This window comes from Coturnix japonica, chromosome 5 (assembly GCF_001577835.2).
Source record: "Coturnix japonica isolate 7356 chromosome 5, Coturnix japonica 2.1, whole genome shotgun sequence".
NCBI lineage: Eukaryota > Metazoa > Chordata > Aves > Galliformes > Phasianidae > Coturnix > Coturnix japonica.
The window spans coordinates 31837325-31849900 of NC_029520.1; the positions used below are offsets into that span (position 1 = coordinate 31837325).

Genomic DNA, 12576 nt, shown 5'->3' on the forward strand with positions numbered 1-12576 from the left:
GAGATAATGTCTTGCTGAATATCAGCATCCAAGAGAATGAAGTGGTTGGTTTTTTCAGTCAAGAAACAAAATCTGATGGTTTATAACTTTTTTTGCATTTTTTCAGCAACTCTTTATTTTTAATCTGATGTTACTTTTTTCCTAATCAAATCTAAATAAACAAATGTGTAATATTGAAAATCAATGTGCAGGTAGGCATAAAGCAGCAGAGATTCTTGGGAATATTAAACAAAATGCATAGGTATGTTTATATATAAGTATTTGTGTATATATGTGTAAAACAGAAGAAATAGAATTCATTACTTTGCCTGTTCAACTGGATAAGCAATTCTCTGAGGTGGTTTCTGTATGAAAAGTCTCTTTCTGATTTTGTTATACTGCTGCAGTGGCAGAAGTAGAAATCTGGCAGAAACCAACTAATGTTTAAAACTATCAGGAAATATTTTTTTACATTTTAACATTCCCGTGTGGTCATTTAGTGTCTTATTTTAGAACCTGGTTGTAATGATTAATGAAGTAATCTTTGAACATTAGCATTAACACTGCTTTCGTAAACCACTACCATTAGCCTGCAATGCAGCAAATTGTTGACAGCTATAACAAAGCTTCACAACCTGCTGCCTGGTTAGCCTAATATTAAAAGATGATTTTCAGTTATGTATAGCTAAGCAAATATTATTTCTTTTTAATATTGCCACTTATTTAATGCAATGAAAACAATTAGTTAGTCATCTGGAATTAATTTCCTCAAATTGTCTTCTTGAACAATGAGTATGAAATCTGCTTACCTGGCAAATATTTGGAGCTATTTGTATTTAATTGGAGTTTAAGATGCACACATGTGTGAAAAAAGTAGATGATTTCTGTTCAGTGTAAATAACTCCTTGTCACAGGATAGCAAATAATTCTAGATAACATGTTGCGTCTTTATGACATTTCAACTTCTACTTCATTGCACAATACAGGTCAAATGCAATAGTTTCTGTGTATCTACTGATTTGCAGGTCTGAGTTAATGTAATCTGTAGTGCAATGGTCATATTATGAACCCAGGGCAGTATACCAAATGGTTGCTTTTCCTGCAGGTTGACTAATTTGAGTCTTCCCTTTCACAGTAACATAAATCGAATCTTGTTTTTATGTGGAAGCATTGTTGCTTTAAAAGTTGTAACTGGTGCAAATAAAAATGATTATTCACTCTTACACAGCTAGCTTTCATTGCTAACAGTTACACATGTACAGTGTATCACACCAATATGTTTAAAAATAAGGCACTTCATGAGAGGTAATTATTCACTGCATTCAATGATAGAAGCTCATCAGAGATAAATGTTATTTATGAAAACTGTTGACAGAGAAGTATCATTTTATTCAGAGTTCTTTTCTTAAATATTCTCTCCTTTTTAATGGATAAAAAAATAATCCCTCTGTTTCAAATGCTGACCCCTGTTTTATTTTCATTAACTTTGTTGTTCATATCAAGAAAGTAGAACATCTGTCTCATACATTTTAAGCATTCATAAATAACAATTAATATTGAAATCTTTTCTCAGGGAATATCAGAATTAATCAAGACTAGAACAAGAAGATTTGGATTTGATGAAGAAAAATGCATATTTGAAACACCTGAAGCTGTGGTTCCAAGTACACTTTCAGCTAGTACTGCTGCCATAAGCAGCAGTCCTGACCTCCTTCTTTACCTGACAGCTTATTCTTACTCTGCTTTGTTTCCTCCCTTGGGCTAGCAGATATGTTTGAGCTGGTGCTTACTGAACTACATCAGGGAACCTATCAGAGGTAGAACTGCCTACTTTAGAATTTTTTTCCCTGTTGCCTACTGTGGTTTCTTAATTTCAGAGACATTTACTTTTTTTTCTGTTTTTCTGCAAAACTTAGCATAATTTATTCCTGGTCCATGCTTTGTACCAGAAAGTGCCAAACTGATATGCATTACAGCTCTTTCTAAAATAATACTATTTTGCTTTGATCTTCCCATATGTTCCCACCTCTCTTAACTGTAGAACTGCAGGCTTTACTGTTTTTTGTTTTTGTTTTTAAATTACTTTTTTCTTCAAAATACTGTTCCTCAGCTTCTCTACTACAGCACTGCAATCCTTTGTAGGGCTTCAGTGGTCATCAGCCATGGAAATGATGGTGTTTGTAAACATTTGTATGAAATTGGAGTGAATCTGCCCTGGGATTTTGTCAACAGTCCCTTAACTTTTCATCTCCATAAGCAGCTTTGTATTCCCACAATCATTCAGAGTTTTTTTTTTCCTTATGTGTATCCCTGTTTGTATACGTGTGGTTAAAATATGACTAAGAGTGGGATTATTATTTGTCCAAGTTCAATAAACAGTTATGTACATTATGTCCAGAAACAGCATATGTGAGTGTGAGGCTGAAAGTTCCTCGGCAAAACTGATGAAGAGAGTCAAAATTAGAGAATTGTGTCCACATGAAATAGAGAAATACATCTTAAGATGTATAAATTCATACAATAGGTCAAATCTCAAGCTGAGAGAACATTATACATTATGATGTTGCAACCTCTTTGTAATGAAACATTTTCAATTAATTTACTAACCAATTTCACTTAAAAAAAACCAAAAACTTGAAAGCTACATGAAATACTCGACATTATTATCTTTCTTGCAGGTGTGCACATAAACAGTGTATGACTGCATTTTTATTTGGATGGGAAGAAATTTAACTCATTGAGGGAGATATTTATTGCACATTTAGCTAGAAGGAGGAGAGGTCTCACAGTAAATCTATGGCTGTCAGTACTGAAAAGTTCAACTGGTTAATTGGAAAGAGGAATCATAGTCCAAAGATCTTTAATAATAGTCTTCAGCAGAAATGAATTAAACATGCAAATACAGAAAAAATTTCATTTTACACACAGTACATTTTGGAATTTTCTTCATGGATCACTAGGAAATTTAATGGCCTTTCACTCCCAAGGACACTCTTCAAATTAAAACTGTGTAAACCTGCACAAAATTATGTTTTAAATTTACATTAAAGTTGTATAACCTTGGAGATCTCCCTCTGAGAACTTGACAAGATTATAACATTTTTGGCTGGACAACAAAGTTTTCACACATAAGATATATTTGCTATATTAGTACTTCTTATTCCCTTTAGTAATAAAAGATTCTACCCAAAGGAATGTGAGAAATACTCTGTACCATTACACTGCAAATAATACTAGGGGTATGGTGTGAACAGTGGGAAAAGAAACTCACATTTTAAATGAAGTTTACCTGAGGAGTTTTATTCCACCATGCAATTTGAAAGACAGATAAAATTAGTTTATTTCAATAAGTAGAATTATTTTATGTGTGCAAGATGAGGTGAAGAAGCAAAATTCTGCTAATAATTTTCATTGAACAAATTTTCAAATGCACAGCATTTTTCTGAGATACTTTGCTCATCTGACCAATTGAATAATTTCTCTAAACTGCACATTTTTCTTTGACAGTGATCTAACTGAAAACCATATCTCTTTGTCTAAAGTGGGAATTTTAGAATGAAAAATAATCACAGACATGGATATACACCCCCCTGTTGGTATTCTTTGAAGGGAGTGTATTCCTTTTTCTTGTTCACCTGTGCTTGTTTATTGTGCTCTGTATTGATCTCTCTCTTCTGTTACATTGTAGGTGGGTGAGTGAAAGCAGCCCTATGCTAAAGTGGCTTTTGCTTTCAGGAACAAATAGCTAGGGCTCCCTCATTACATTTTTATAACATGAGGATTCAGCATGAGATGCAATGCATCATCTCTCTGTCACATCATATAACTAAACAGAACCTCAGTGGAGATCATAAATATGCTCTTTTGGAATAATATTGCTCTTGGCAGTAATCTTACTCCTTATTGGAAGTTTGTACTAAACATAGATTCTTCTTTTTGATTTTCCTTACCATTTAGATATTGCTCCTCTAGGTTTTCTAATCAAAACAGGATGAAATGCTATCCGGCTGTGAATACTGCGTGAATAAAACACCCAAATGTATAAATAAAGAAGTTATCTCCACTTGCTCTAGAACAACAAAAAAGAAACAGAATGACCCCTATAAGGTCTGTGAGATGGTATGTACAGATCCTACTTCAGCATTCTCACCATGGCATGATCTCTACAAATAATACAAAACCTGCTGATGGTAGTTGTTATCAATAATTCATGACAGATAGATCTTTTGTTCTAAATAGTATCTGACTGTTGGTTTTGTTTGTTTGTTTGTGTGTTTGTTTTCTTTTTTGGTTTTGTTTTATTTTTTGCCATTCCCAAAACAGAATAAAGCCTACTCACCACTTAACGATTCTTTCCTATAGTCCTAATCATATATCCAAGAGAACAGTGAAGCACAGCAGATGATTGAAGTGTGCAGCTGGAGATGAGCTTGAGCAAGAGAGATGGGAAGCTGGGAAAAAAAGTCACAGAAGCAGGAAAAAACCATGCTGTGCTACATTAGCAGGTTTTATTTTGTATTAGAAAAAGAAACCTTTTTATCATTTCTTAATACTACTTTTTACCCTTCTTTTTGAGAAGTCTTCTTTTCTGTGGATACCTCCATTAGTTATTTTTCCACAAACTTCACTACAGTTTTGTAGTTCATTGTAGTACAGCCTCAGGCTTTCGAGGCCTTGAAATAAAACACAATCTAAGGATAAATATAGACATTAAACATAAAATTTGCAGTTCTCTCCAGATTAAGGAGCAGTGATTTCACAATGATTTTCAAAACCAGATTTTCTTGTTGGTAAGCCGTGAGTGCCTGGGTATATTTCAAAACTGAAATATATCTCTAATTTAAAAGCTATCCACTTCCATTTGCATTTTTCCCATAGCACAGACAAAAGAAATATCAACTGTCAAATGAACCAAACAAATAAATAAGGAAAAGGTACAGATGATATGATCTGTCTGGTGTGTCTCCCATCCCTCAAAGGGGGCCAAAATGTAAGTGGACACCAGAGAAACTAAAGACCAGAATATTTTGCTGCAGGTTGAGGGCAATCTGATCTCTCAATCCAGCTGCTACTTATAAGTGCATGTTATGTTAATTACTTACATAAATTATTTAATGTTTATATTTACTTTGTGACACTTTGACTTTCAGTATGATAAGAAAATAATGACTTAGAAGGACAATATTTATTTAATGGGCTTTAATGATGAAGGTCTTAAACAACTGAATTGTTCTGGTCACATATGTGAAAGTTTTGTGACAGCTCCAATTTGTTCTGTGGATATAATACAGAGATGACATTCATCTTCTATTGTCTCATTGCCTCTTATTGCAAAGTGCAATTTAAATACTTTCAAATTTAGGAACATAATTCAATAAGTACTTTCAGTAAATGTGATTTTCATTGCACCCTTTTCTTTGGAGAGACTCAAGACCTGAACATTAACCAAAAAAGTAACAGCAAAACAACAAAAGATGGCTGATGGTGGGAAATCTTAGTAAACAATAGCTGCATCTGAAAAATATTGTCATTAAAAGCTATGTAGTAGTTAATTGAGTCTGATATGAAATTTAGTGCTGGAAAGTTAATGACTAATGCAGCTATTTCACACAGCTTGGTCACTGCAGGCTCTATAATGATCTCCTTTGCTTCACAGCAACAATGAAATTAACCTCTCTTTTGTCCTGCAGGTGTTGTGTTCTGATAATGCATATCGTTTACAAGTATAAGCAAATTATTTGCTTTGCATACAAATTGAGCATAAGCTGAATCCATATGGAAAAGAAAATAAACAGTTAGATTTTTAAGATAAAGGATATACACTTAAATGTAAGTCAAAATTCAGGAAGTTGGTATCTTGGTTGACTTAAAATAAGAGATCAGATAGGATTATTGTTTTTCTGAATATCCGCGTATATTATTCTGTTGCCTTAAAACCTCTTCTTACATAAAGCTAAAGGCCTCATTTCAGTGTACGAAACAAAGGAAACCCAGAATTTTAAGTAGGGTTGCATAAAAAGTGGTATTAGGAAGGTGAGAGGAATTTTGTTAGCTTTTGATGATCAGAGTATCTACTGGGTTAAAGGAAATTCATTTATAGTTTAGAGAGGAGAACCTACAAGTGAGAGGGAGAGATTTTACTGTGGTGTCAGATTTCTTCAATATCCTTGCAGTCTGTAAAGTAATGAAAAATTAGGTCAAAAATCAAAACGAAAAATAAATAGGAAAATGGTGAGAATATTTCAAAGGAAAAAAACAGGAAATAAAAAAGGATATGAATAGAATGAGTAAGGTAAAAAGTGAAAAAGTCTGTGAATTCCTTGGAAGCAGAACACTGAAAACCATTTATTTTACAATATCTGTTTTGGTGGTTTTGTTGTTGTTTGTTTGTTTGTTTGTTTTTTCCCCACTGTAAAACCTAAAAAAATAAAATATAAAGGGGGAAAATTCATTTCAAGCTTATGGTCAGAGTTTTATTATTAAATATCAGCAATGCAGCTGTCTCTAGATCCAAAGATACTGCACCATGGAATTACAAAATATTCAAGGTTGGAAGGATCATCTACAAGTCATTTTGTCCGAACCCTTTGCCCAAAGTAAGATCAACAAAAGAAGATTATTCAAGCTCTGACTGTCTCCAACCTGTTCCAGTGTTTTATTATCTAACAGTGATCACACTTTTTATCACACTTTTTAATGTTTACATTTAATTATTTGTATTTCACTTTGTGCCCATTATTTATTTTCACTAGATATCATAGAGTACATATCTGTCTTATTCCCTCCCACTGGGTATTTACACACATCATTAAGTTCCCTTGACTACTCTCATCTCTATGTGAACAAGTACCAGCTCTTTTAGTGTTGTCTTGTTTGACAAATGCAGTCTGGAATACGATTGGCATAGCAAGGCACAGCTTCTTGATCATGAGTAGTGACAATGACAGGCAGGATGATTCCTTCAGAGCCTTCCAGAAAGAGCGCTGGAACAGGCTGCCTGGGGGTGCTTGTGGAGTCTCCTTCTCTGGAGATATTCAAGACCCATCTGAACATCTACCAGTGCAACCTGGCCAAGGGAGCCTGCTTTGGCAGAGGTATTGGACTAGATCTCCAGAGGTCCCTTCCAGCCCCTACAATTCTGTGATTCTGTAATTCCTCTCTTCTCCTCCCACTTTCGTGCAAGGGAAGTTGCAAAGGAGTAGTGTTCTGGTAGGGGTGACTAACAGGAAACTAGCAGAAGGCAGGCAACAGTAACAAATACTTTCTATCCTTCTTTCTGTTCTAAAGGAAGCAGAGTCCATCCAAGGATTTCTGAATCTGTACCAAATACAAGCCATGTTAAAATAGGCAATAGAATTTTACTATTAGAAGAGTTACAAGATTAACATTTCCAGTTACATCTATGAAGTTAAATCTAATCTCTCAAAGGAGTTGAAATAACTGGAGTTGAAGAAGTAAAATGGAGTAGGAGAGCTAAGAGAACATTTATGCTTAAATACAATGGAGACTGCGTCCCACGAGATGCCAAGCAAGCAGAGACATTGCCAGTGTTCTTGGGCTTTGGGATGTCGTCTGTCAGCTCAGACTAGTGATGCTTTAGCATTTCTAGAACTATAACAATTTTACAGAAAGAGAAAAATTCCTTCATCTGAGGAAATTTAAGAATAAGTTGAATTCACATGTTAGAAGTAAGGAGACTCTTAAAATCTCTCTCCACTTCAGATGGTATTTTGTGCAATCTTACAATGAATGATGAAAATAGAAAAAGGGATTTACTGCATTACAGTATATATTGTTGGAGTCAGTGCTATACCTGATTCAATCACATACCATGGATACGAAAGAATAATTGGATAAAAATAACGACTCAAATTAACTTTGTCACTTTAATCTATTTTATTTACGCAGATTTGTAGACTCATAGAATTACTCAGGTAGGAAAAGACCTTAAAGATCATCAAGTCCAACTGCAGCCTAACCATAGTACCCTAACTAACAATCCTCTGCTAAATCATATCTCTGAGCACCATGTCCAAACGGCTCTTAAGCACATCCAGGGACAGTGATTCAACCACCTTCCTGAGGAGACTATTCCAGTGTTTAACTGCCCTTTCTGTAAAGACGTGTTTCCTAATGTCCAACCTAAACTTAACTTGGCGAAACTTGAGACCATTTTCCCTCGTCCTGTCACCTGTTGCCAGTGAGAAGAGACTTGCCCCACTCTCGCTGTAAGCATCTTTCAGATGCTGGAAGAGAGCAATAAGGTCTCCCCTCAACCTCTTTTTCCCTGAACTAAACAGCCCCAGCTCCCTCAGCCTCTCCTGATAGGGCTGATTTTCCAAGCCCTTCACAAGCCTCGTTGCCCTTCTCTGGACCTGCTCCAGTACCTCCATGTCCTTTTTTGTACTGAGGCCCAAAACTGAATACAGTACTTGAGCTGAGGCCTCACCAATGCTGAGTACAAGGGCAGGATGACTTCCATAGTCCTGCTTACCACACCATTCCTGATACAAGCCAGGATGTGTTTGGCCTTCTTGGCCACCTGGGCGCACTGCTGGCTCATATTCAGCCTACTGTCCAACAGCACACCAAGGTCCCTTTCCATCAGGCAGCTTCCCAGCCAGTCCTCCCCAAGCCTGAAGGGTAGCCTGGAATTGTTGTGACCAAAATGCAGGACCTGACACTTGGCCCTGTTGAAACTCATGCTGTTAACTCTGGCCTATCAATCCAGTCTGTCCAGGTCCCTCTGTAGTGCCCTCCAGAAGATCAACACTCCCTCCCAACTTGGTGTCATCTGCAAACTTACTGAAGGTGTACTCCATCCTCTCATCAAGATCATCAATGAAGATGTCAGACAAAAGTGGTCCCAGCACTGAGCACAGATTGAGGACTCTCATCCTTGTTTGTAGAATTTGAAATTCATCCAAGCTTCCTGGTATGTGAACAGTTAATCTTAAATAATGAGAATTTGCTGGGCAGTATAATACTGTATTTTTTAAAAAACTATACAAGAAGCAAGTGTTTCATAGCAAATAATTCCAGAATCTCTAAGAGTTTATCTTAAATTTTAAATTCTTTAGGAATTGGATAAATATTGCAAACTTGTAGATTGAATTAGAATGATCTCCAAGATCTACAAGATGGCCCTCAAATTTATATTCAATTATTCTCAGAGATAAAAACAAACAAACAAAAAAACCCCAAACCTTTATTCTTTTGAGTTTCAGGTTTAAATGTGAACAAAATGCTTTAGGGATCTCATGAGAAGATAATATTATGACTGGCCCATTTTTTTCATCCCTTCCTCTAAATAACAGTACCTATCAGCTAGAGATTCCTGAAAATATTTGGTAATGAGCTGGAGATATATAAATATGAATTTACTCCAGCACTTTGAAGAATAATTATATTTAAAACATGAACACAGGGTTTTAACTTGCTGGTAATAATTGCAAAAACTACAAAATTCATTACAATGTATTTTAATGACTGATTATCACAATAAATGCAATTTTACTGATGAGAATCAAACACTGTAGTACCAAAGAAAGACACTTGGTGCTTTAGCAAGTACTTGGTGTTGAACAGCTTTTCTTTCATCCATCCTCCTGCAACATTTATGTCTGACTGTTTTCAAGACCACTGTCCTGCAGCAAATGTTGCCAGCAATACCGAATACTTTCAATTAGTAGTTCTCTACTTCTCTGGTAGCTAAGCAACTGACCTATGGTGGAGAATACATAATGATCTTCTGCATATCCACCTTGGAGTATCAGACAAAACATAAGATTCAAGGCATGGATTTGTTCACCCATACTGATGACTTTGACTTAACATTCTTTGAGCTATGAAGAAATATATCTGATGTAAATAATTCAAAACTTTGATTAACTGTCTATATATGTATGTTGCTGTGTATTTACGTATTTATTAGTAATTATGTTGTGGCTATGCAGAAAGCATTCAAAATTCTGTAAATTAAGTTAAATACAAAACAAAACCAATCCTAATGAACTATGCAAGGGAAAAATTGTATCTTGGTTGTTTTTTTTTTTAATTATTTTTTCTTTTATTTTTATTTTTAACATTGGGAGTAATATGGTCTTGTTAATAAAGCAGAGTTTATGTAATGGGGATCTGAGTGAAAACAACAGCTGGCACACAATCCACATGAAATAGAGAGGCTGCTAGTTGTCAGGGGGATGGTAGCATGAAAAAAATAGCTAATAGAACAACCTTATCCAGTACAAAGCTTTCAACATATCTGTAAATCAGAGATGGCCTGGAAGAATTATAAGAATCCAACAATCTAGAAAAAGCATGCAAAATTATCTTCCTTTAGCTTTGATCAGAAGACTATGCTTATTCTCATTCAGTGAAGCTTTCACAGTTGTAATCCTTTTATGTATGCCTTTGTGTACCATCTGTGGGAGACTACACAGTATGAGGAGGACCAGGATGGTGTCATATATGAAGAAATTAAACACAGATGAAGATCTGTAATAGCACTGCCCAATAAAACCAAAAGAAATCAACCACGAGCAGCACAAATGCAGTGTTTAAAATTATTGATCCTACTTTACAGTGGTCTAGATAGTTCAGATAAGAAATGTAAGGACAGTTTGACCAACAGAGATAATTCATCTACAAACACAGTGAAGTGAAACGTGAATTTTCAATTATCAGACTGGTTTAGCATTAGATTCTACACAGTCCCAGTTTAAGGAGTGTTTGGACTGATGTTTATTTCATCCCATTCAACAAAATAAAGAACACATGGCAATCACTGAGACGAATGAGTAGTGTTTCAGAGATGCTTGCATCTGAGTAGTGAAATGTATGCCTTGTACACAGTGCTTCAACAGCTTTTCTTTTTCAGTTCTCTCAAGTCTTCAGGGAATTTTTAGGAATTACACTCTTCTGTAAAATTATTCTGAAAGGGAGAGGAAATATGGGCAGATAGAAAGACTGAAGAAACAAACAATTAGCTACTGGAAATCTGTGGCTATCTGTGTAATAGTTATTTGTTAAGGCAGAGAAATTGATATTTCTCTTGAAAGCCACTGTCCTGGTCTTTGAATTGTCCTGCCATTGGCAGCTAGAATCTAAATGTTTTATTTCCTTTATTGAAACTGGAAGAATAGTCTATTGATATGTAGAACACTTTCTACAGGAAGTGGGACATAACTTTTTTTGACTCTTTGAAGTCCATAGATGCAAACTATCTTTATACAGATTTTATATACATTTGTAAAAACATATGTTACACACAGAAATAATTTTAAAAAAATACTACTCAATTATTAATAAAGCTTTCTTTTACAGATAAAAGATATTTTGCCCAATAGGCAGTCCACATTTCATTACTAACTGCATATTACCAATGTTAAAAACCTTCATATAAAAAAAATGACACCAGTGGTTTCTATGTCTTGGCTCAGAGCCATTCTTTATAATTATTGTTTCTTCACAGCTTCCTCTGTGATTGACAGATGCCTAAGAACTGCACAGCTGAAATAATATATCTGGCCTGAAGTTATTTCTTTTGCTGAATTTTATAGATCTCAGGATCTACATATATGAAAAGGAGTGCAGGAATGAGAACACCAATTCATCCAATAAACAAAAATGGTGTAAATTCAGAAATAAGAAATCTAAAACAGTTTACTATACACAGTTAAATAACTTACATTCCAGTCCCCAATTCCCCTCCACACCAAATGTTGGGATTTGCTTGGGGTTTTAAAACTTATGAATTCTTAATATAAACCACACTATCAATGAATCATAGAATGGTTTGGAAGGGACATTGAGGATCATCACGTTCCAAACCCTGTGCCACAGGCAGGTTTCCAACAACTACATCAAGTACCAGATTAGGCTGCACATGCTGCCATCCAACCTGGCTTTGAACAGCTCCAGGAATGGGCGACCACATCCTCTCTGGGCAGCCCATGTCAGTGCCTCACCATTCTCAGTGAAATACTTCCCCCAACATTGAATTTAAATCTTTCCTCCTTTAGTTAGATAGTTGCCTTATTGCTATCTAGCCATGTAAAAAGTTTATTTCCCTCCTGTTTATAATCTCCCTTTAAATACTGGAAGGCCATAGTTAGTTATCACCACAACCTTCTCTACTCTGGGATGGCCAAGCGCAGCATCTTCAGCTCCTTCAGCCTGTCATCATAGGAGACATAGGAGATCTGCTCCAGCCCTCTTATCTTCACTGTCCCACTCCAAAAGCTCAACATCTTTTCTGCTCTGGGGGTCCCAGACCTGGATGCAATACTCCAGGTAGGGCCTCACCAAGGCAGAGTAGAGCTGGACAATATCCTTCCTTACCCTGTCAGCCACCTTTCTGATGCAATCCAGGATACAGTTGGCCTACCTGACTGCAAGTGAACACCGCTGTTCAGTTTTTCATCTGTCAGGACCCCTAAGTCCTTCTGAGCAGGGCTACTCTCAATTTCTTCTCCGATTCTATACACATATGTGGAATTACCTTGATCCATGTGCAAAACCTTGCACTTTACTTTGTTGAACTTCCTTAGGTTCAACAAACTTTTGAGTTTATGCTAATTATGATTTTTTCCTTCA

The 12576-nt window shown here is 35.8% G+C and overlaps 1 long non-coding RNA gene across 5 annotated transcripts in view; it reads left to right on the forward strand.

Moving 5' to 3' along the window:
* Window positions 1-6275, forward strand: part of LOC116653488 — a 53621-nt gene extending 47346 nt beyond the window's left edge. For all 5 annotated transcript variants that reach the window (XR_004307401.1, XR_004307403.1, XR_004307402.1 and 2 more), the window contains one exon: window positions 1553-6275. This is a non-coding gene — a long non-coding RNA (uncharacterized LOC116653488). The remainder of the gene's footprint in view (window positions 1-1552) is intronic.
* Window positions 6276-12576: the final 6301 nt, after the last annotated feature.